Here is a 25,761-nt window from a genome sequence, read left to right on the forward strand (position 1 = left end):
TGGGGTAGCAGCCCAGTTTGTGTTTTTTCCTTCAGACCCTGACTCACCCCACATGACAGAGCTCCCTTCAGCACTGTGTCCCGGTTGACCTTTATGTATTTCAAAAACAAACACCAATTTTCCAGGGAAGCTGCAAGAAATGCCATTAAAACTGGAGGGTGAGCCAAAGGCTTCACAATCCACCCAGGGAGACATTCATACCCCAATGGCCACAGTTACCTACAGAGAGAGGATTCAGCTCTGCTGCCTCCTGTTGGTATTGGAAAATATGAAACCATGTCCTCCTGTTCACATAGACTGAGACCAAGCTTTCATGGTCTCACTGCAAAGGAAGCTAAAGCACAAAGCTATATTTCTAGAGCACAAATATCAGAGGCAGATAGTCAAGAAGTCATTAGGCCAGCAAAGTTCCATGTTTGTGGAATGTTTACCCTGTCCCCTACTTTTGGGATCTCTTCTGCCACACCCAAGTTTGTAAGCTACTCAGAATTTCCAATTTGAGATATGTATTCACAGATTTTTTTTCCTCTTCTCCTCTCATTCTGTCTTATTTGGGGTGATAGTAATGTCAAGGCATTGTGGTGGATGACAGTGGAAGATTTTTATGTGGCATGTCTTCACATATATATTAGACTCATATTCCGTTTTGCCATTTGAAATATTGAATCTCTGACACTAACCCATAACCTACTAGACTCTGACTACTTTTCGTAACATCGATAAAAATAATCCTAAGGGAATAGAAGTACAGGCATTTGATAGGAGGCATGGTGTATACTATTTGAATGTTTTGCAGGTTTTTTTAAATTATTAAATATAAATATCCTTAAAAATTGAAGTTACCTGGCTGGGGTTGTAGCTCAGTGGTAAAGTGCTTGCCCAGCACCCATGAGTCACTAAGTTCGATCCTCAACACCACATAAAAATAAATAAATAAAATAAAAATAAATATTAAAAAAATTAAAGTTATTTTTCCAGCCCAATTTGACTAGGTAACCCAGATTCCTGAGGTTTTTGAGTTTTCTTTTTCTGTCAGTTTAAAAAAACAACAAATGAATATTCGTTTTTTACATGAAGTCAGGAGAAAAAAAGACAGTTTATACCTGAGCACATCCTATGTGCACCAAGCACTGAGCTAGATACTTTCCAGAACTCATTTTATTAAATATCACAAAAAGAGATCTTTAAACATTTTAATCTCCATTTTGCTGATTAAATAAACTAAGACTTAGAAGGTTAAGTCTTAGTTTTACACAGGGTCACCCTGTTTTAAATTCAAAGAGCTTCTTGGAGAATTCATTGTGATTGATTTCCAAAAGCGTCTCTGTCACGTCACATTGTACAATTGCCCTTCACAAGCCATCAGCACAGGACTGAGGTTTTCTGCATGCTAACCCTAGATATGAACTAATTTTGCTATTTAAAGTAATTTTGTGTCTTTGGTTAAATGGGGACTTTAATGATACTAATTTTATTATACTATTATTCTGGCATTTTAGAATGTTATTAGATTTATAAGCAAAACTTAATTGGCCTTCCAGTATTAGTATTTTTTTGTCATTGTTCATTTCTGCCACTGGCTTTATCATATAATTTCAATTGAATTTCTCTGAAAGGGTTTTTCTTTTTGGCTTATACTTTTAAAGGCAGTGTAGTTATATATGCTTTTTAACACACTGTTGTACCAGATCCTTCTAGAACCTAGCCTCAATTTGACTACCATCTCACTGTTAAATGACCCACTAAAATATTTCATAATGCACAGATGTACTCACAAACCAAACTATTTTCTCACTAAGGGTGATTCTGTCACTAATTGTGGAAATGCCTGCTTTGTCTTCTGATGTATTCCAGATTTTTCTTTTCTCTTGTCTTCTCTCTCTCTCTCTCTCTCTCTCTCTCTCTCTCTCTCTCTCTCTCTCTCTCTCTCTTTCTCTCTCGGTTCCTCTTCCCCCTCCTCCTTTCCTCCTCTCTCTGTCTCCTCCCCTCTTTCTCCTACATATCCCCCACACACATTTAATTCTCTCCATCTTTCTTCCCTCTTTATTCTTCTAGTGGAGTAGGTTTTTATAACTCTGCCTTTTACCACTTAACACCCACGTGGGTCAGGCATTGTTCTACACCTGAGCACATAAAACATTATGTTCATATTTCTCCTCTTACTCCTTCTAGAAATCTTCCTCTCCTTTTGAATTCTGAGTTAAAAAAAGAAAAAAAACTCTCACTGAGAGCTTCCCCCATTTCCTCCATATGGAAATAATCCCTCTTTACTACTGTTGAGGGAATATAATGATAGTATTTGAATTATAATGAAATAATGTTGGTATAAACGAAGTTGAAGGTGGCATGGTTTGCGCTCCATCATGGAGAAGTTTGGCACAGGACTAAAATTCTGGGGTAGAAAAATTTATAAATGGGTTACAGTAAATGTGAATAAGCAAAAACTAACAATGATCAAATGCGTAACTATTCACATTCCCTATTACCGACCATGAAGAGCAATATTTAGGCATGTAAAATATGAGAAGGATGTTATAGCATCCAGAGACCTTGGTCCAGGTCTTGGTTGTGACCTTTACTATTGAATGCCAGGCTATGGATTTAATACCCTTGGTAATGAATTTCGGTATATCTGTATTCCGAATGTTCATAGACTCAAAAAATTGTCTATGAATTAGACAAATACTAGTGTCCTTTTTCACTTAAAAATTTTATGATTTAAGAAATTTTATAGACCCTCAAGGGAGTAAATCTTGGAGGTTTATCACTCCCATATCATTAATCACTTTTTCTTCAAATGCTACCAATGATTAAGCACACCTGATTTAGTAAAGTTATTTTTTTCTTAGACTTAAGAGCTGCCTGACTGTGGTAGGTAAGGTTTTTGTTTTGCTTGGGTCGTATTCCTGTTGTCTCATACTGTGCCTTGTAAACAATACAGTAGTTTGAATGAAGTGAGATGATGATAAATATTGTCCTCACAGTGATGGTAGCCAAAGTTCAGCAAGTAGAGAGTGGGATAATGGCCCATTTCCTCTTCTATGTAAGCATGTGTGGCAGCCAAAGGTACTCTGTTGAATTTTGCTTCCTGTATACACTCTGTATCATTGTGTGTGCTACTCAGGATGAATTTTAGAAAGGATGCCAAGTGGAATTTCACACCAGGTTTGGAGGAAGGGAAAGACAACAAAGTGAACTTTCCCTCCCTTAACCCTATTCCAACCCTTTATCAAACAATCTGTTATATTCATATATAACAAACATTTTCAATGGAATACAACTCCAGTTTGCCACCAAGGCAAATCAAATATCAACAATTATTGTTTCTGCCTTGTGTCCCAGCAAGAACTCGAGGCAGTTACAATCAACAGGACTGAGGGAGTACAATTTACTGTCCTCCCCTGTCAGAAGCATTAGGACTAATTTCCCAGCTTCCAGTTATCTGGCCATCTAATAACACACCTGTCAACAGGGCCCTGTGTAATCCCAGAGTTACTGTTGACTCCCACATAATCCCTAGGGATTGGTGAGGTGAAAAAAACTCATAACTAGACTGGAAAGAGGATTGGGAAGGAACTAAGTATAACTACAGAATCGTATCAAGGAAAATTAGTGCAGGAAAACGATAGAGAGGAGCCAGCAAAGAGCTCCAGACAACTGCAGGGGTTGAGAATGATTGTTTAAAAAGAAAGCTTTGCCATCTATCAGCCAACGAATAGGAGAACTGGAGAGCCACTGAACACGCGGGGCAGATCATTCACTGTGCCTTGATTTTCTCTTCTTTAAAATGGAACTTATGCCAAGGGTGTTGTTCGGAAGATTGAGCAACATAACACACAGTACTTATCATTACACGTGTTCTGGATTCCAGAAGTATAAATTACTCTGATTAATGTGATCATAAAATTGGATGATCATTTCATGAACCATTTAAGAAAAAACACAGTCATTTGGCTCTAGAAAAGTGAAAGCCTGAAATGAAAAATTGTAATCATCTCAAACTACAGAAAGAAGAATAGAGATGCATCCCAGGTTGAGACTGTTAAAATATAAATGATCTTATATAGTGCTGTATAATTTTGTTTTATCTTGACATACATAAGTGGATAAAATTGGAATTAGATATAAGTCAAACAATGTACTATTTTTAAATCGAGGATTTAAAAAATATATTTAAAAAGAAATCTTCAGCAGGTAACAATACAACTGAAGAAAAATAGATATGGAGGCAGATGCCAAATTCAGGGGAACAGGGAAATCCTGGAGACATCCATTAGCCTGCCTGACTTCCTTCCCAATTATACTCATGGAAGATATATTAGTAGAATAATTTTTAAACAGCTTGATAGGTTCTAAATGTGACCAATCACTGCTAGCCTTTTCTTGAGGTTACACAGTGATTACTCTCACCAAAGATTCTCATATCGCCATGTAAGAGATTTCCAATGACTATGGAGACAGAATGCTCTGGCACAATCAGCTGGCTGCCTTCCATGGTAGTAAATTGTCTCCAGACTCACCACAGTGATTGCCTCATTTAAATGAACTAAAAGTGTGTTTTATTATTTGATGGATCTCTAGTGTGAATAACAGTGATTTGTTAAGTCAGACTTTAATTTTCATGAAAGTTTTAGATGTCTACTTAAAAATTGACAAGAAATATTTACACAAAAATTTTATAAACTCTGTGTGTGTCTCTGTGTGTTTGTGTATACTCATACACATGCATATATTCATATTATAATACTAGTTATCCTAGTTGTTTTCACTGCTATTAAAAAGTAAAATGGAATGTTGGAAAGAAGGTTATGAATACATCGTGGAAATGAAGACATTGGGAACCTATGCTTTTCCATGTATGCAAATATAAATAATTATGAGACACAAACTGATTAAGAAGTTCATTTAACCTGGTATATTTGAAAGGCAACTTACTGATGAGACAAACTAGGAAAGTGAGAATATATACGCTGTATATCTTTGTGAAGTCAAGGTATGCTGAAAGACCCTGGTTGCCATCTAGAATGTAATTTTTTGAAGTATATACTTACTAGATAGATATAGTTATTGAATTTGCAGACATTGATGTTTAGTTAATGGCTTATTAAATTCTAGGTTCTTGATTTCTGACAGTCCTCAAATTTTTGAGGAAAATTGTTGTGCTTCTATGTAGAAATTAGTATTTATTACTCATATAAAATGCTGTCACTTGTGTATTTATGAAAACCATTTTTGTATAATGAATAAGAAAGGCTTTCATGAGTTCTCCATGCAGTTAATTCTTACAGGGAAAAGCAATTATAATACAAAAAAAAAAGAGGGGCTGGGGATGTGGCTCAAGCGGTAGCACACTCACCTGGCATGCGTGCGGCCCAGGTTCGATCCTCAGCACCACATACAAACAAAGATGTTGTGTTCGCTGAAAACTAAAAAATAAATAAATAAATATTTTTAAAAAAAGAAAAAGAAAAAGAAATCATATTTATTTAGGGAATGATAGAAAAGTGTCATTTGCATATTTATAGCATATATTTGAAAAGATAAAAAGAATTAACCTACAAAATATACAAAATATTGTCCATCCAGTGCTGAATATATATGAAAGCCAAAGGAATGCTTTAAGTTATTAATATGCCCATTACCAATCTTTGAATTTATCCAAAGAAAAAACTATTGCAGCTAAGTATTAGTGTTTATCACAGAATCCAACTAGAAAACCTAAGTCCAGCTCTATAAAGATATTGACTACATATCTTGAGACATTAAGACAGGTGAACCAGATAAACTCAAGAAAGGTATAGTTGTAACTATAAGGTTCTCACCTCATTTCCATACCCACTATGCACATTCCCACATAAAAGGAAAAGAAATTTAGCAGTTTACAAAATTTAAAGTACTTTGATAAAGTACTTTTTTTGATAAGTACTTTTTTTTCAGTACATTTTACTGAAAAAACATATTCCATAGTATAAGTTCCCTGCTCTGGTGTTATACACACACAAAAAAAATTAAAATATTTCTACCAAGTGTCTGTTACTTTTTGTTTGTTGTTTGTTTATTTCAGCATTAATTTCTACTGTGGACAAAGAGTCATAAAATTCATCTGGAAACATAAGAGGCCTAGAATAGCCAAAGCAATCCTGTGTACAGAATTTAAATAAGTGGCACATGCATTAACAAAATGGTAGACTGGAGATTGGCAAATGTAACTAAAGATTAATTATTTGATATGGAACTTAATGAAAAGATTTTTAAAACTTGAAAAAAATGAAGACATAGTTTCTAGACCATCAATTATAGATAAAAGCAGACTGAAAAACTTAATGGTTGATAATGATAAATGAAGAGATGAATAGGTACTACCAAAGAGATGAGAATAGCCTTATTTTAATTAATTAAAAAGATATGTGGCATATTAATTAAATTCACAAATAATACTAATTAAGAGTTTTGACAATTTTAAAAGTTTGCATCTTGCTTTCTGTTAAGAGCCACAGCCGAGTTGGAATGGCCCCTGGCATTTTGCTTGGAGTTCTCATGGGGATTCCTGGGGAGTTCGTGTTGGTTGGTGAAGTTCCGGTGGAGGGAATTCCGGTTGGTGTGTGGTGTTCCTGAGAGGGCTGCGTGGGTGGCGTTCAGGGGAGTTCGGACATAAAGTTTGTTCCTGCTTGAGTGGCTAGTGATTTGTGCCCTGCCAGACGTCGGCAGCTTTCCTCTACAACTAATTTTATAGATAAATAAGAGGGCTATATTAATAATGCTTATCTGACTAATTTTTTAAAAAATTAGGAACATTCTCTGAGCATAGTCTCAATTCTCTATGATTCTTCTATCTTTAATATACTTCAGGGATTTGTCTGTAATTATGCAGAAATAGCCAAGCCAGACTTGGGGGAAGCACTTTGGAAGAGCAAACTCAAATCTAAAATAACAGAAATGACAAAAATACTTAAATGTAAGCCAGATACAAAAATTTTAATTGATTCAGAGACATGAAAATTAAATTTGAATGCAGTGTAATATCAATGAAGTGTAAACATCTGTATAGTAAAGGAACTTTACGAGTTACTTATTAGTCTAAGCTTGTGTTCACATAAGACATTAAGGAACTAGTCAACACCATCTACAACACAAACACATTCAGTTAATGCAGATTACCCCAAAGACCACTCAGGCAGACTAATTGTGTGTTTAGATAGGTGCAGCTGTATGTTTATTCCCAGAGTTAGCTTTACCACATTCCCAAATGCAGAAGAAACTGCTTGTCATCAGAGACTTGCAATTACATCTCTCATTTCATAAGGAAATTTCATTAGAAATTTGTCTTTTTCTCAAATCTCAGAGAGCATCATAGTGAAGTCAGTATTAATTCAACCAAAATTATTCCTGATGAATTTTAAATATCCTCTAAGCTTGTCAAATCTGATGGTGCTGATTATATAAAATCAACATACTGAATAGAAAAATTTTGAATCCCAAATAACTATTGAAAAAAAATATTTTTTTTAAAAAATAAAAGAATTTTGTTGTTTCCTCAATGTTCACAGCAAGTACAGCATTTTGATTATTGCTAATATGTTCACTTCCTTGGAGTAAGCTTTGTGTCAGAAATCAAAACATAAAAGTTAAGGCTGAAATATTTAAATATCTTTATTCTGTTTACCATCATCCAAATCATTTCCAGGCTTAAGGACTAATAATACCTTCTCTTCATCTCATCTTGGGCTTGTAGGAAATGTTCTTAGATTATGAAATAAATTAATATTTTACCAAAATTTACAAACTATAGTATAAATGGGTTTTATGAGAAGGACTAGAGAAAGCTATTTTTTTAAATTGTCAGCAGATCCAATCATTGCTGATTCCAGGAAAGCGTTTGACTTCTATCTCCACCTGTAGGCAGCTTCATGCAAAGTCCTCTTCGTTCAAATTGTCCCTTGCTCCTAGTTTTTATACCTTTTCTGATCACAATGTCCTATTTGGAATTCACCAAACTTGTCTCTCCTTTCTCTATGGACATTTTCTGGACTCTTCCAGGTGATAATTCAATAAGCAAATCTCTACTGAACATATACCTTTACCTATAAACAGTGGCTTTGGTAAACAGTGTTTTGAGCATCAAAAGAAGAAGGGTACAATGAAACCAGGTTGTGAGCTGATCTCTCAAGGCTTTCCAAATTTTAATGTCTAATCTTATCAATTAAGGGTCACCACTCTTTGAAATGAGTCTCAGCAGCATACCCTAGAGCAAAAAAAAAAAAAAAAAAAAAAAAACAGGAGAAATATAATGGAGGTAAGTTTTGTTCCTACCCTATTAGGGATCCAGGTGGATTTCACATGACATACACCTAGGCAGGGAGTTATTTCACTGGATACTATTTTAAAGAATAGTCCTGTTGAAGAATTGAATCATCATTGCTTTTGTAATATGGGACATATTTGTTCTCTTCCTCTCTTTTTGCCAGAATTGGCACCCTGACTGTTCTTATACTGTTCTATGTAATTGCTCTCTGAGTAGATGAAGCTGCCACCTGTTCACAAATACAACACATCACTCCCCTTTGAGAGTATGATTTAAATGAATCATGATGGGATAATGAGCTGGGACAGCAGTTCCACATCTGTATAAACAGACGCACCTCCTTCACTCAGATTGATCATTTTCTCAGAATAGAAAAAGGGTTATATTTAAATGCTAACCATATAATTATTAATCTTGATCTTATTTTTTTTAATATTTATTTTTTAGTTCTCGGCGGACACAATATCTTTGTTGGTATGTGGTGCTGAGGATCGAACCCGGGCCGCACGCATGTCAGGCGAGTGCGCTACCGCTTGAGCCACATCCCCAGCCCCTTGATCTTATTTTGATCTTAAGAAATTCTTCCCCATTGCCTTCTCGGCTTTTCTTCTTTATTTCATTTCCATAGAGAACCTGCAAGGTCCAGATTGTTTAATCAAAAAACAAATGCTCTCCCCAAAAACATCCCCCCAAACAGGATCAAATAATTAGGGATGTCACATTTCTGGATCTGCATTATTCCCTTTTCTTAGCTCAAAGAATACAGAGCTCACAACAATTTTTTTCTTTATTTTTAATATGTTGAAGTCATCTAGAAGTTTTTAAGCAATGGAGATACTCCGTGTTAGAACATAGCTGGAAATGCACTGTCTTTTCACTTTTTTTTAAATTAAATCTATTTAACAGATATATAAAAATACAAAATTGTTAATTTAATGTTGTAGCATGTGATTTTTTCAATGCATTTATATGTTGTAGAATGTTTAAATCAAATTAAACATATTTATCTCAAATATTTATCATTCCTTTTTTAATAAAATCATTCAAAATCTTTTCTTCTACTTTTTGAAATACATATTTCATTATGGCTATCTATGGTTGCCCTACTGTGCAGTAAGTAACACAAGAACTTACTCCTAACTACAACTTAGTACCACCAATCAACCTCTCCCTATCCCTTCCTCTTCCCAACTCTCCCCAGTCTCTGGCAACCACCATTTTATTTTCAACTTCTATGAGATCAACTCATATCTACATATAAGTGAGATCGTGCAGCATGTGTCTTTTAGAGCCTGACTTATTTCTTTTAACAGAATGTCCTCCAAGTTTATCTGTATCATCACAAATGAAACAATTTCAATTTTTATGGCTAAGTAGTATTCCATGGTGTAGGTATACCACATTGTCTTCATCCATTCACTACTTGAGTTGTTTCCATTTCTTGGATATTATGAATAGTATTGCAATAAACATGGGAGTGCAGATATATCTTTGATATACTGATTTCATTTTTCAGATATATACCCAGTAGTGAGATTGTTGGACCTTATATTGGCTCTATTTCTAATTTCGGGGGGGAATCTCCATACTATTATTCATAATGACTATACTAATTTACATCCCCACCAACAGTGTGCAAAGACCTCCTTTTCATTTTAAAGTACTTCAAAAGATTTAAAATGATAAGATGTTATTATCGTACACAATCAGATTAATTGCCTAATAAAAATCTCATAGCTATAGAGATTTTTTAACCATATTTCTTGGTAGTAGATACTGTTTTTATAAGAGTGTTGAGGAAAATTTTTAAAAATTGGTGCCATGTATAATTTCTATTGCAAATAAGTGATTTAAAAACAAAGTTAAACAGATTCCACATGTTACTTTATTTTTTCTTGGAAACATTCCCAATGCTCTTTATCAAATACAGTAGCCTCCTGCTTATCTGTGGGCATATATCCTAAGTCCCCCAGTATTTGTCTAACACTACAGATAGTACCAAACCCACTATCTACTATGATTTTTCCCAATTTTTTTTCTTATTATAGCTCTTAACAGTGTTACAGAGCTTGGGTCTTCTGAGAAACTGAGGCGGCATGAATACCCCCTCTTCAAACCCCAGTTCTTGTGACCAAGTCAGAAAGTTTTCAGATATGTCACTTAGAGTAACAGGAATGAGTTTATTGAAGGGATAGGAAAAGAGTAAGGGATGCTCTCAAGGGAGGAAATGGGTCCTCTTAGAAAGGAGAGGGACAGTGTGCCTCTCTTGCACTTCAGTTTTATTGGGAATCCTAGAGAAGTTTCCAGAGATTCCTACCCCAAGTCCATCTCTTGACTGAGAGAAAGGTGACATCAGATTTTCAAGTCCCCACTGTCATGGCAACTCTAGGTCACCTTGGCCCATACTGACTGGTTCTAATTGAATTCTTTTTAAAAAATATTTTTAGTTATAGATGGACAAAGTTCTTTTATTTTATTTATTTATTTTTATATGGTGCTGAGCATTGACCCCAGTGCCTCACACATGCTAGGTGAGTGCTCTACCACTGAGCTACAGCCCCAGCCCTCTAATTGGATTCTTAACCATACATTCTTATAGATTTTTTGGTTAGGAAGAACTTGCCTTATCTCCCAGAGTTTCAGGATATGGTCACAAAAGTCTCCTGAGTTTCTCCCATTGACATTATCTTGGGCCTGCATTTCTCTCGTAGTTAACAGTCAGTTTGCTAAGGAATGTGACATGTCCTGTCCACTTAGATCAGGGCTGCAGGTGAATTTCTTCTTGGAAAATAAAACATGTGGGGGTCAGCACCGTGGGCCTGTTTTATAGAATTATTCTCTTAACCTCATGTTCCCACAGTCCTCATCTGTCTGTTCCCTAACAATAGCATCAGCATTGAAAATGTCCCCCTTTCCTTATTAAGTCAAGAATTTTCACCTTTTCACTTAAAGGTAACATTTTAGAACTTCTCTTTGACATACCCAAATTGCCAGTATCACTACTCTCACTCTTCGGGGCTATAATTAAGTCCAAGCATTGTGTTCAAGGGTTTCTTGAACACAAACACTGAGATACTGGGATAGTCAACCTGATAATCAATAGGACAGTGAAGTGGCTAACAGGACAGTAGCACATACCACATGAAAATGCTGGGAAGGGAATGGCTCACATGCTAGACAGGATGCAGCTGTATGACATGAGATTCCACCATACTGCTCAGAATGGCATGCAATTATTTATTTCTGGAATTTTCCATTTCATATTTCAAGATCACTGTTAACTACAAGTAACTGAAATCATACACATATTAGATAAAGGGGAACTTGAATATGATGGTGAAGCTAAAATATACAAAGATTATAGACAACTGACAAAAACACGGATAATTTCAAATTTAATGATTTTACACCATTAAATTCTTAATTCTTTAAGGGAAGGACAATATTTTCATCCAAATTCTAAATAAGATGGATCAAATGACTGATAATAGTTTTGACTACCATACTCATCAGCAAGTGACAATTATTTTGCTACCAAAAGAATCCAATTTCAGATCTGTCATGTTTTTATTATACAGTACCTATGAGAAAAAATTACATTACAGTACCTATGAGAAAAAACACATATATGTATTATATATAATACATAGTACAGATATTTAACCTTAATATAGGTCTTTAATATTAGAAAGTATGTCCTGCTTATGAGTCTTTTAAGTTGGAAAAAACCTGAGGTAGTGTAATCTAAACATTGTATTTTACATATAAAGAAACTGAAATTCCATAAACTCCATAAATCTGAGCAGTGATTTATGAAAGCAGTAATCACATCTATTTTGCTTCACAAAGTGGTGTGCAGGTATTCGATAATAATTGTTGGATAACTGCTCTATCTACTTATGGCAATAGATTCTTACCTGTTTACTTTAGCAAATTCAGTTAAATAATTATTGAGTCTTTCCTATCTATAAAGGAATAGACAAGTTATAAAAATGAAATCAATAAAACCCCTGCCTTAATATAATTGGTTATTGTAAGGTTTAAAATCCTTGCAATAAGATAATTGCTAAAATATAGTTACAAAATACTGAGAAGGGAGACATCATTTCTCACAAGTTGCATCTGGTTAAGTCTTCATTAGTGAAGTGGTATTTGGCGTAGATCTTGAACAGCTGTTAGAATGTAAATTAACAAAGCAGTTAGAAAGTTCCCAAGAATACTCTAGAAAGAACAAATTTGAGTAAAATCACAAAAGAAGGAAGAGGCATGACTTGTTAAACCAAAAGAGGTTGGCAGGAGCCTAGTCTATGAAAGTAGTGAGAAATAAGCTCAGCAGAGAGAATAAGGCCAGGTGATGAGGAGCTTTGGATGTTTGTCCTTAGCATAGGGAACCAGAAGGAAGATTTTACATACCAATGAGCCATCAAGGTTGTTTTGACTGCAGTCCAGGAAAGTGGAGAATCAGATTCTTCCTTTAGGACTCTTAAGTAAGGAATTGAATTATGTATTCATTTGTACAGACAATAAACATTTTCTTTGAAAGATCCAGCTTGGTTGTCTGGACTTGATCATTTAATTTATTATGAAATCATACTTGTAGCATGGAGGTAGGAGAAAGAGATTGAGTTACAGGCCGGTAGATGTTGACAGTGAAAGAAAAGGAAACCAGAAGCAGGCTTTTGTATTTTGATGTTATTTGTTTTGGGAAAGAAAATGTCATCTATAATTTCTGTAAATGCTTTTGTTATTGAAGAGTTTTTTGAGACATAATTCTTTCTGCTCTCCATTCCCAAAACCAGGAGAAATGATATGAAATAAAAATAGATATGATGCAAAGAACTTGACGTACATATAGAGATGCATGACGCCTCTTCTTGAGTACCTGTAATACTAACTGGGAGCCTTACCTTCAGCTGAAGTGTAGTCCAGTCTAGATAGCACCAAGTGCCAACATCTCTTAAGTGACTTCAAATTACATCTGAAACTATATTTAAATACTAAAGTGACTTCAACCTTATTGTGAATTCTTAATTTACTCCATTGCCAGGCATTAGGGAAAAAATGTAAGATTACATTTGATAGAGTTTTAAATGTGATCAACCAACTTGAACAATGTTTTAAAATCCCCAAAGCATTGATGGTTACACAAACTAAAACTTAGTACAAAAAAAGTTTTAGTTTATAAAAACTAAACTTATTATAATCAGTGCTATTTCCTTTGTGTGTATACAGTATGTCCCAAACATCATAAGTGAAAATTGAAATATACAGGATGAGTTGAAATCGATCTCCATTTATAATAATGGTTGACTTGCTCAATATTAGCTAAGTAGGGGTATGCTATCTTGCATGTAAAGCAATGTATGAAAGAATTTCTATTGCCTAAGCATAAATAAGGCAAAGTTTACAGATTACCTTTCCTTTTCCCCAGGCATCCTAATTCGTCTCCCATTGAGATTTGAACTCAGGATCTCCAAAGAACAGATGGTAAAGAATTCAGCTTACTGATCACAGCATGGGGCAGCATGACTTGGTCTCATAGTGCAGTCACTTGTCACACTAATACAATGCTTCTGAGAGCCTTCCATTTTCCTCCATTTTTCAGATAAATGTTTTATTTTGATCACCAATAAATATTTCATTTCTATTTGGCCCATTTCCACAAACCAACTTGGAGTAAACAACAGAAACAATTCGGTCTGTTAGACTTAGGTTTGGCTGGTAGTTTTTAATCAGTAGTTCAAATTTTCTCCTCCTGGTATTTATTGTCCAACAGATTTATTTCAAGTTGTATGTACAAGTTTTGCTAAGGACAGAGTAAACTGAATAAGTCCTTTGGAGAAGAAAGATGAAGAAGAACAAAATAAATAATTCCTTATTGTCAACAGAAAAATAATGACCCTGATAAAACACTTGAATGGATTTTTTTCATCCTATTTTTTTCCTAACATATATATAAAGTTGCTTCATGCTGATTAAGGTGAAAATATGGGAATTTAAATGGTTAACATTTCATTTTTTCTCAAATATATATGTATCTACATACACATACACAGTACATATGTTAAACTTTGCAACAGAAACTACTTACAAAAGGCTGAGAATTTGAGAACACAATAGAAACAAATATAATGGCAATGATAAAATTAACTTATTAGGACTGAATATTATAATACTTGATTCAGTTTCAACCTGGTCATATTATGCTTTGGAGGAAGCTGTGAAATATAAACATATGAATAAAAAAATTTAAATTAAGTCTTTGGAACACTTCTTAATACTCATTTTTTTTTCACAGCTTTATTGAGGTAAAATGAAAGTAAAATAAAATTCATAAATTGAAATATGCAATTTGATCAGTTTTGACATTTGAGACAAATGTAACCATGAATATTAAAAGCATTTCCATTGCTTTGTTTTCAAATTTGAAATCATGCAAACTGTGTTTCCTGCATGGTTTATTAGATTAGAAATCAATCACCTTAAGGTACATAGAAGCCCAACCACACATCTCAAGTACTTCAAAATTAAGTGACACACTTATAAATATTGCACAGGTCAAAGAAGAAAGAAAAGAAAACACAAAAAAAGTAAATAAAAAGTACTTTGAACTAAGTAATAATAAAAGCTTAAAATATCAAAATCTCTGGGATAAACATTTATAACTTAAAGTACTTGTATCAGAAAGAAGCTAAAATAACAAATTATTTTCAAATAAGTTAATAAGAAAAAATAAGAGTGGGAGAAAAAATATATAAAATAGAAAAGAAATATTACAGCTAAAATTTGATAAAAACCAAACAAGTCTAATCAATAAAAAAGCAAGGACACAAAAATTAATATCAATGAAAAGGGAGCTATCAAAACAACCCTACAGATGCTAAAAATATACTAAGGTAATATTACAATTGTATGCCAACATATGTGGTGTCTTACATAACATGGTCTATATTAGAGAAGAATCTGTGTGCTACTGAGATGAAAGTGTATTCAGTCATTAATGGATAATATATTCTATATATTTGTGTTAAGTCTAAACTATCAGTTGTATATTTTAGTTCTATAGCTTCTTTATTTAGCTTGTGTTTGAATGATCTATCCAATAGTGACATAGGCATGTTAATGTTACCAAGTATTATTGTGTTTTGGTCTATTTAATTCTTGAAATTGAGAAGGGTTTGTTTGATATGTATAGATGTGTGGTGAGCCATTCCTGCAGACTGTGGTTGCCATTACATGATGGCGCTGGCTCCGCTGTGGTCTGTGAAGGACAACTCCTTATCAGAGAGAGTTGGCGTGTTGTTTTCTAGCACCCTGTGAGAAGGGTCCACGTGGCAGCTTCGCATTGGGGTTCGCGGTGCTTTATTAAGGCTGGGAGGGGCATCTGAGGATGATTAGAAGAATTATTAGAAGAATGTCAAGGGCCTGAATAAACTGCTGAAAGAAGATTCCTGAGTCGCGTCTTCCTTGCGGGCAAGGGGGTCGTGACATAGATGTGCCATTGTTTGGGGCATAAATGTTTATGATCATTATGAGTTGTTGATATAGCTCCCTTAAACACTGTGAAGTGGCTTTCTTTGTCCCTTCTGATTAACTTTGGCTTGAAGTCGATTTTATCTGATATGAGGATAGAAACCCCTGCTTGTTTGTGAGATCCATGTGAATGTTTTTTGACTATGCTTTTACCTTCACTCTGTGGGTGTCTTTGCCTATGAGCTGAGTCTCTTGAAGACAGCATATTATTGGGTCTTGTTTTTTAATCCAATTTGCCATTCTATGTATTTTAATTGATGAGTTTAGGCCACTTACATTCAATTTTATTATTGAGAAATTGTTTTTATTCCCTGTCATTTTGATTTAGTTTTGTTTTTTACTTTGAATTAGTTTCTTCTTCGATTGTCTATTTTTCTAGTGTAGTTCCTCCCTTGGTTGGTTTTTACTTTTATTTTTCATGAAATATTTTATTGAGAATGTTTTGTACTGCAAGCTTTCTAGTTGTGAATTCTTTCAACTTTTCTTTATCATGGAAGATTTTTATTTCATCGTTAATTCTGAGGCTTAATTTTGCTGGGTATAGTATTTTCAGCTGGCATCCATTTTCTTTCAGAGCTTGTTATACATTATTTCAGAACCTCCTTGCTCTGAGTCTGTGTTGAGGAATCAGCTGAGATCTGACTTAGTTTCCCTCTCAATGTTACCTGCTGTTTTTCTCTAGCAGCCTTTAAAATCTATCCTTATTCTGTATGTTAGGGATTTCCACAATAATTTGCCTTGGTGTGGGTCTGTTGTAATTTTGTATATTTGAGGTCCTGTAAGCCTCCTGTACTTGACTTTCTATTTCATTCTTTAGCTTTGGGAAATTTTCTGATAGTTTATACTTATTAAAGAACATCAAACACATCATGTGTAAAAAACATAAATATATCAGAAATTACATTATTTTCATAGATGGCCTAGTGAAAAATATGTGTGAATTACCTATCACAAACAAATTAAGAAGCAAATATAAAAATGAGCACTGAAATAATAATCCTCATGAAACAAGCTCAAAGACAAGAGGTATTTTTGCATATGTCAGAAAATGCTCAAGAACATGGCACCTGGTTAGACTTCTATCCTAAAGGATATTTTCACAGTAAGAGTCTAGGAAACAGCTTAGCAGGCATACAATCAGAGGATTAAAAATGGGAAGAAGTACACAAATGATTTAGGAAACAAAACATTGCTTTTCTTTATTTTGTAAATTTTATTATATATCAATGAATTGTGACTTTTAACATCACAACAGATAAAAACCACTCTCTCAGTGATGTTGAAATGTAATTGTCCAACTATTAGTTATATTCAGCATGTTATGCAAAGGTAGGAAGCTTCAGATAGATAAGAGACATAAATCTGAGGGGTTTTGGTTTGGGGAGGGACTTTTGAGATCTGTTGCAAAATATTACACTCTTACAACATTTGAAGATACTATCCAATAAGGCTCTTCCTAAAAGAAGACATTTAGGCAATAGCTTGCAACTGATAGAAAGGAGAATCCTGTTTGGAGTTACCTTTTTTTTTTTTTGTACACTATCATGGTAGGTTCTTGTTAAGTATTCTTTGTGATACATTTTAGGCCTGAAGTATTAAAAACAATTCAGAGACTCATGTCAAATAAAATGAATAGTAAGAGATAACTCTTTTTTTAAATTCCACTTTTGATAATTAATATAAATAAATTTTACCTTACACATGTTTATTTAAAATATCTCTTTGGTAAAAAAGCATAAACTTTTCTAAATTAATAAAAAACATTTTTATATGCCATCATATGCTAAAAATATTTTTGTTTTTTCACCCTGACTTTATATAAGAAATAATGATTTTTAGGACTTTCAAAGTATGAAATCTGCACTTAAGTTTATTAGTTTAAACAACTCATAATTGAAATAATATTTAATACTTTAGATGAATGGGTAAAGAAAATGTAATACATATATACAATCAAGCATTAATCAAATATACTTGAGTAATATACAATTGTGTATTACTCAGCCATAAAGAATGAAATTATGGCATTTGCTGGTAAATGAATAGAACTGGAAACTATCATGCTAAGTGAAATAAGTCAGACTCAGAAAGTAAAAGTTTGAATGTTTTCTCTGATATGAGGAAGCTAACCCAAAATAAGGGAAAGAAAAAAGAGAAAGGGAAAAGGAGTGGAAATTCTACCAAAATAGAAAATAGATAGGTGAACTATATGAAGGGTACAGAAAGCAGGAAGAAGGGACAGGATAAGAGAAGAACAGTGGGATGAATCTGACTTAATTTTCCTTTCCTATGTTCATATATGAATATACCACAGTGAATCTCACCATCATGTACATCCACAAGACATTAACTAAAAAAAATCAGAAACAGCAATAAGCAATAAAGTAGAAGGAAAGGAATAGGGGGGAGAGGGAAGGAGAGGGCGATGGGAAGTACTGGAGACTGAATTACAGCAAATTACATCCCATACTTTTATAATGATGTCAAAGGAACCAATTAAAAAAAAAAACTGTTGCAATAATTTTGAAAAGTTTTTATTTCTATGTTACTCCCAGAAGAATTCAATTTTCCTACACTGAAAATCTGGTTCATAATACTCAACTTTGCCTTATAATTTACAGGTCACATCAAAATATTGAGAAAAAAATTCTAGTTTTGAAAATAATATATTAAAATTACACAGGAATTTTAACTGAAGAAAAAAGTATAAATATAGATGCCATCAGGATAGGAAGCAACTGTGGGTAATTTTGTTCAAGAAGTACCTCAGGTCAGAATGATTTATACACTGAAAGTAACTCCTGTATGAAACAAATGCCTGCTATTGTCACAGCCAGCAGAGTGACCTTTTCAACTTCTTAAGACACCACCTCTGTGAGTTATTGGCAGTTTCCTCGCCATTGGAAGGACAGGCTCTTCCTCAGCACCATGTTCCTTCTGCCTTTCTCTATCTGTGAACACCACAACTAGATAAAAACAAGGCTCTTGGCAGGTTGGATATTTTTGCAGTGCAAACAGCAGGTTTTGCTAGAACTCCTTTATAACTGGAATCTAGAGGCTCTGAGTGGCTATTAAAACATCAGAGGACAGACAGAAAAATGCCCTGGAAATTTTCTTGTTCCATGCTGCTTATTAGAAGATCATGTTGGAAGATCCCTGGAGGAACGAAAAACAAAGGACATTAGAATGAAACTCTTCTGTTTGTGGGAATAAAGAATAGTCATTACTTCATTTTTTACTATTTTCAGTAATTAACTCTTAAGCTTCTTCAGTCTAGCACCCCCAGTTTACAGGGAAGAACAAACAAAAAGGGGAGTGAAATTTGTAGCACTTGGTGCTACTGGTTTGGCTCTGTGGGCCTGGCTGAGTTCCCAGTCACCCCAGTGTTAGCTGGATTCCTGGGGCACCTGCACTGGTTTAAATAGTCTCAAGGGACTTCATTTGCATTTCTAAAAGGGCTTTTGTTCTTTTTCCTTTTTCTGGAATGTTTTCCCTTTCCAAAGTGCTTTTAGTCTTATTATTTTATTTGCTCTGAAACAAATCTGTTCAAAATGAAAAAAAAATGAAAGTAAATTAACTTTAACTTTTTTTTCTGTGAGATCATAAACATAGAGAAGTAAAAAAGACCCAGCTGGAATCCAGTCTCTGCTTCCTTGTCCACCATGATTGCTGTTCGACAGTTCTGCATTCTTGGAGTTCCTAACTGGTTTCAGGACATCCCTGTTTCTAATGGGAACCTCAGAAACACAACAGATCTTCTACAGATCTGGATTTATTCAGGGCTTCTCCAAGCCTGACGAATTGCCAAGTCATAGGGAAAAACTACCAGAATTGTTGGGTTAAATAATCCAAGTTGGTGTTTTCTAGAGTAATATCTCTATTATCTGCCAATTGGTAAGTTCCTTATAAACATAAGACAAAGTGTTTTTCAAAGCCATATTTTGGGGTTTCAACACTCTCCTTGGAGAGACTGAACATTCTTTGAGAAAAACTTAGTGGGAACCTCTGATTCTAGGAATGAGAAAAACTATAGTTCCTGAAAATCTTGCTACCCAAACACTTAAAATAGCTAATTCGTATTTCTTTCTTTTTTTAATAATAAATGTTTATTGTATTGATCTATTTTTTTAATGTGGTGCTGAGGATTGAACCCAGTGCCTCATGCATGCCAGACAAGCGCTCTGCCACTGAGCCACAATCCCAGTCTAAGTTTATATTTCTAAGAAATTATTAAAAGTAAAGATTATTGTTATTAAGTATTATATATCTTATATAAAAATAGGAAAGAGACAAGGAGAGAACATAAATTGTATAAATATCCCTTCTAGTTACAGTACAGATAATCACAACACCAAAATTAAAGGACATCACGGGAAACAAAAACAAGGACTGTGCTAGTATTTTAAAGCAGCATGCGTTCCTCTGACTGAATTACAGACATGAAAATAGACTTACATTGAGATCTAGATGAGAGTAATTCCTGGAGCTAGAGGGATGAGTGAGTGGTTGGGGGAAATGGGAAGGAATATTAAGATTAAATTACAAATATGGTCTGATGGGTTAAAACTCACAAGTGACTAGTTTTCTCCTATTATTACCTCCCACCCAACACCCATTGCCCTTTCTCTACCTTGGAAGGTCTAATGACAGAGAAGATGGCCAGGGTAGGGGAGAAGCTAGAGGGTATGTGGGCTTTGTCAACTTGCTCTCAGAAATATGCCTGAACCACAATACAGAGAGCACTGATAGAAAACCTATAAGTGTTGTGGGTGAGGCAAAGAAGAGAATACCAGGAAATGCAAGCCACTGCCAGCCTCATTAGGAATATTTGAAGGCTGTCAAATGAGACCAATTATAAGTAAAACATATGATCATCAAGTAAAACAAATTACTTAATGTTACACAGATAAATGTATAGTGACATGAACAGAGTTTAAGGGAAACCCCAAATAAATAGTAAGAACAGAAATACATAGCACGGAAGTATGCCTGTCTTTTCTCAGTAGAAGCAAAACCAAAATATCCTAATCATTAAATACCATAAACTGTGCCTCGCAGTACTTTGTGGCCAGAATTCACAAGCACATCTCCCATGCTCCAAATTGGGAACTTCTTTTAAGTTGGTCCTAAAAGTGCTCTCAAAAAATACAGTAAAATAAATACGATCTCCTCAAGAAAAATTTAAGTTTCAGCACCAGCTTTTCGTCACTGTGGCAAATACCTGAGAAATACAACACAGAAAAAGAAAGATTTATTTTGGTTCATGGTTTCAGTACACAGTAACCTGGTTCCATTGTTTCTGGGCCTGTGGGTGAGACAGAACATTGTGGCAGAATGGTGAAGTAAAGGAAAGCTATTCATCTCATGGTGCAAGGAAGGGAGGGGTGGGGGTGAGCGGGTGGGGAGGGAGAGAGAGAGAGAGAGAGAGAGAGAGAGAGAGAGAGAGAGAGAGAGAGAATGGAGCCAGGGTCAAGAAACACTTTTCTAGGCATTTCACCAAGCAGGCCCTACGTCTTATATTTTCTATTGCCTATCAATAGTCTATTCAGCTGATAATGGATTAATACACCAATGAGGTCAGAGCCCCATGACCCAATCACTTCCCTAAAGCTCCATCTCTGAACATGGCTGCACAGGGGACTAAACCTTCAACACATGAGTCTGTAGGGTACACTTTATATTCAATCTATAACAGGTTTCAAACAATTTCCTTAGGTAATCTCTCACAACCCATGTACATGTAATAAAAATACTACAAAACATGCAAAGAAGTACAGAAACAAGAGACTGAAGAGATGAATTTTAGAAAATCCAGATAATAAAAAATTAACAAATTAAATAATAATATCTACTCTAAACAAACTAAAGCAACTGAAAGTATATGCATGCATAGAACCAGAAATTGCCAAAATGAAGCAAGAAGTTTTGGGAAAAAACTTACCAGAACTAAAAAAAAAATAAAAGGAAAAATCATTTTAAAAATTTTAAAATTTTCTTTACATTAAAGGCAGATTTTATAATAGTGTAAAGGGAATTCATGCATCAAAAGATAAGTCTAAAGAATCTAAGGAACTTGTTTAAAAAGTGGCAGGGAAAGAAAGAGAAAAAAATTATGAATATAAATTTAAAAGATGTAGAGAAGAGAGTGGTGAGAGAAAATAATGGAAGAAGACAATTTCAAAGACAGCAGAGATGTTTCCCAAATTATTGAAAGACAATGGTGCTCAGATTCAAAAAAACCAATGCAGTTAAAATAAGTCCATACCTAGATACATCAGAGTGAGTTGCAAAACACCAAAGAAAAAGAAGGGATGTTAAGAGCTCCCAGAAGTTAAAAAAAAAAAGGCAAATAACCTACAAAGAAATGAGATTTACACTGACATCTGACTCCTCCACAACTACTAAAGCCAAAGGATCTTATAATAATCTCAAGTGATTGAGAGAAATAAAATCAATCAAGTGGTTGTTTTAGTCAGCATTTTTGCTGCTGTGACCAAAAGACTTGACAAGAACAACATAGAGGGGCCAGGGTTGTGGCTCAGTGGTGGAGTGTTTGCCTGGCACATGTGAAGCACTGGGTGCCATCCTCAGTACCACATAAAAATAAATAAAGGCATTGTGTTCACCCATAACTTAAAAATAAATAAAGAAAGAGCAACATAAAGGTTTATTTGGGCCTCATGGTTTCAGAGGTTTCAGGACACAGATGCATAGATGCCTGGCTCCATTGCTCCGGGCCCAAGGTGAGGCAGAATGTCACAGCAGTTGATGTGGTAGAAGAGAGCAGTTCAGGATACAGCATCCAGAAGCAGAGAGAGCCTTCTCCTGTAACCAAGGACAAAATACATACCCCAAAGTTATACCCCAATGACCCACCTTCTCTGGCCACACACCACCTACCTAGAGTTACCACCCAGTTAATCCCTATTAGGGGATTAATACACTGAATAAGTTAAAACTCCCCAAATCCAATCATTTCACCTCTAAACTTTCTTACACTGTCACACACATGAGCTTTAGGGGGACACCTAATATCTAAACCATAACAGCAGTGAAGCTACCTTCCAATACTAAAAGCGTAATGAAACCATTTTCAGACAAATGGAGTCAATTAGCCACCAAGAGAATCTTACTAAAGGTATCTTGAAGAATGACTGCAGGAAAACAAGTGTGACTCCAGAGAGAAGACCTGAAATAAGTGAGGGAATGATGACCAAAGAAGTGGGTAAACTTGTGGGTAAATAAACTTTGAATCTATAAAACCATGTAAGATCTAATAATAATACTTAATTTAAATTACTTAAAAACAATTAAAATAGAGATAAGGCTAGCGTGTGAGATAGGAAAGAGTAATAAGAGTCAAAATCATAAGGTTCTTATGATGTTCAGGACTATGTAAAGTTATTGACATTAGGCTTTTTAAAGTACACATGGTAAATTTTACAATGTAACACTGGAGGTAATAAAAGCAAATTATTAAAATTCCAAACTAATAAGGAAAGAAAAAGTAAGAAGGATTAAGTTAATTGTAGCAAGCAATCTATCCAAAAGAAGACTAATAAGGAAAAAATAAAATGAGCATAGAAAATTAGGACAAATATAGAAATATCACATGAATGGTAGAAATAAATTTAATTGAGCAATCACAATCATTTTAATTTTCTTTGTTCTTCCATTGAAATATTTCAAACTGGATTTAAAAAGCAAAAAGTAAATAAAAATCAAGAAAACTATAAGAATCATACATAAGTAATATATCTTTACCTATTCTATATTTTTATGTTTCAGGTAGAATAAAAAAATACTTAAAAATATAACCAACCAAAAGAACTTTTGAAATAATTCTACATAGATTATAAGGAAAAAATCTTACTAGAAATAAAGAGAGTGTCAGATAAAATACTTAATTTATAATAAGATATTATCATTTTAGCCTTTTATGTACCCAATAATATAACATAAAATTCTTAAAGCAGAAACTTTAAGTAAAAAGAGAAGCAAAAGAAAAGTTTGACAAAACAACCATCATTTTGAATATTTAATATGCTTCTCTTAGGAACTGGTAGAGAAAGTAAAAAAAATAGTTTTTGAAGATATCTCAGAAAGATTTTTAAAGACAGAAAATAAAAACAAAATTATTATTTGCAGGTTATGTGACTATTTACAAAGTACAACAAAGGAATCCTTAGAAAAATAATTGTATTCTGAACAAAATCTAGGCAAGTTTTTTGAGGAACATTTAGTGTGAAAGTTCAACTATATTTTAATACATTAGAAAATATCAAAGATAAAATTTACAAAAAGAAAGTACTTAAAACATAATGCATATGGATAATGTCAATAAATATTATTCAGAGATTCATAAACTTATTAAATACTTTTAATAAAAAGTTGACTAAACAGAAATATTTAACATGGATGTGGATCAGATTAATCAATATTGCAAATTTCTCAATTCTTTTCAAATATAACTAAACCTTCAATGTAATTAAAACTATAATCAGACTTCTAAAATGTTATTTCTGAAAATGACTTTTAAATTTTTATGGAAGAATTAAGGCTGAATAAACAACAAAAAAATGCTAAGTGTGAAGAACAAGGTGAAAATATTTGCCCTCCCAAAAATCAAAACATAACGTATTATAAATCTAACATTAATTAAAAGTTTTGAATTGGTACAGCTCCACTCATATAAATTTAGCATAAGAAAAACTGTGATTGCAGGTTACTGGGGAAAGGGAACTTTTTAATAAACTGTTTTTCTTAGTGGGGAAAAACATCAGATCATTGCCTTTCATCAAACAAAAAAATCAATCTTAAATGGATTAAAGATTTAAATTAAAAATATAAATCTATGAAATTTTGGAAGTAATACAGGTGAATATCATAATCTTGGCATGAAGAGGGATTTTTTTTAACACAACAAAACACTATTTATAAAAAAGACACTAACATTTAGGGAAAGTCAACCCACAAATGGGGAGAATACAGTTTTCAACATAAAGAACTAGAAATTTCCAGATTATGTAAAGAACTAAAAATTATTCTTTTTAGAAAAAAGGGGAGAGGAAGGCAACATCAAGAAAACTGACAAAGATCAAATTAGGGCAAGAAGCAAGCATAGAGAAAGCAAAAGTTACAGAGTGTTTTTCCCTTTCCCCGGGGCATCCTAAGTGGTCTCCCAATGAGGCAATCAAAAGCAGAGTCACCCACTGGTTCTCAAGATACCTTCTGTAGGGGAGGGACTCAGCCTAGCTGGTAATCCAGGGTGTCCAAGTCCATCTCCTTTGGGTATGTTTTCTGTCCACAGAACTTTATGTGAGATACAGGAATACTTGACGTGGCTCCTGGAATTACCAAAGTAGCCAACGTGATGGAAAGTAAGGCTTTTAAAAGGAGTCCTTCAAGAACCAGGCCCCACCCTATTGTACTCTTCCTTCAGGGTTTTATACCAACATAATCTTGCTGAGTCCTCAAGTGTATTCTCCTTCCCTTGTTCAGTCTAATGGGAAAACTAGGATGGATCACATTTCTTATCACTAGACTTGGAGCATGAAAAACAAGGAGTTTTGGCATTTTCTTGGTCTGCTATCTTGCCCAGGCATTTTCAATTGGAGGGAGAATAAAAAAGAAAATAATATTTTAAAGGCCTAAAATAGAATTATGTACTTAAGCTCTTTTCTAGGAACACTGGCAAATATCCTGTTAGATTTTTGACTTCAGCACTAGAGGCAATACATCCAAAACAGAAAATTACTGGGTTTTAATGATGTTACAAGGTCATTTGTGAATAGTTAGGGCCACTTTAAAAATGTATGGTAGAATGTTAATGGAACCACAAAATAAAAGCTGCCTTTTAAACCACATCATAATTTTGAAGTTTGGGTTTTTTTTATTATTTTTTGCTTGTTTGTTTCTTTTTCACT

The sequence above is a fragment of the Ictidomys tridecemlineatus genome, unplaced genomic scaffold (assembly GCF_052094955.1).
Source record: "Ictidomys tridecemlineatus isolate mIctTri1 unplaced genomic scaffold, mIctTri1.hap1 Scaffold_77, whole genome shotgun sequence".
Taxonomy (NCBI): domain Eukaryota; kingdom Metazoa; phylum Chordata; class Mammalia; order Rodentia; family Sciuridae; genus Ictidomys; species Ictidomys tridecemlineatus.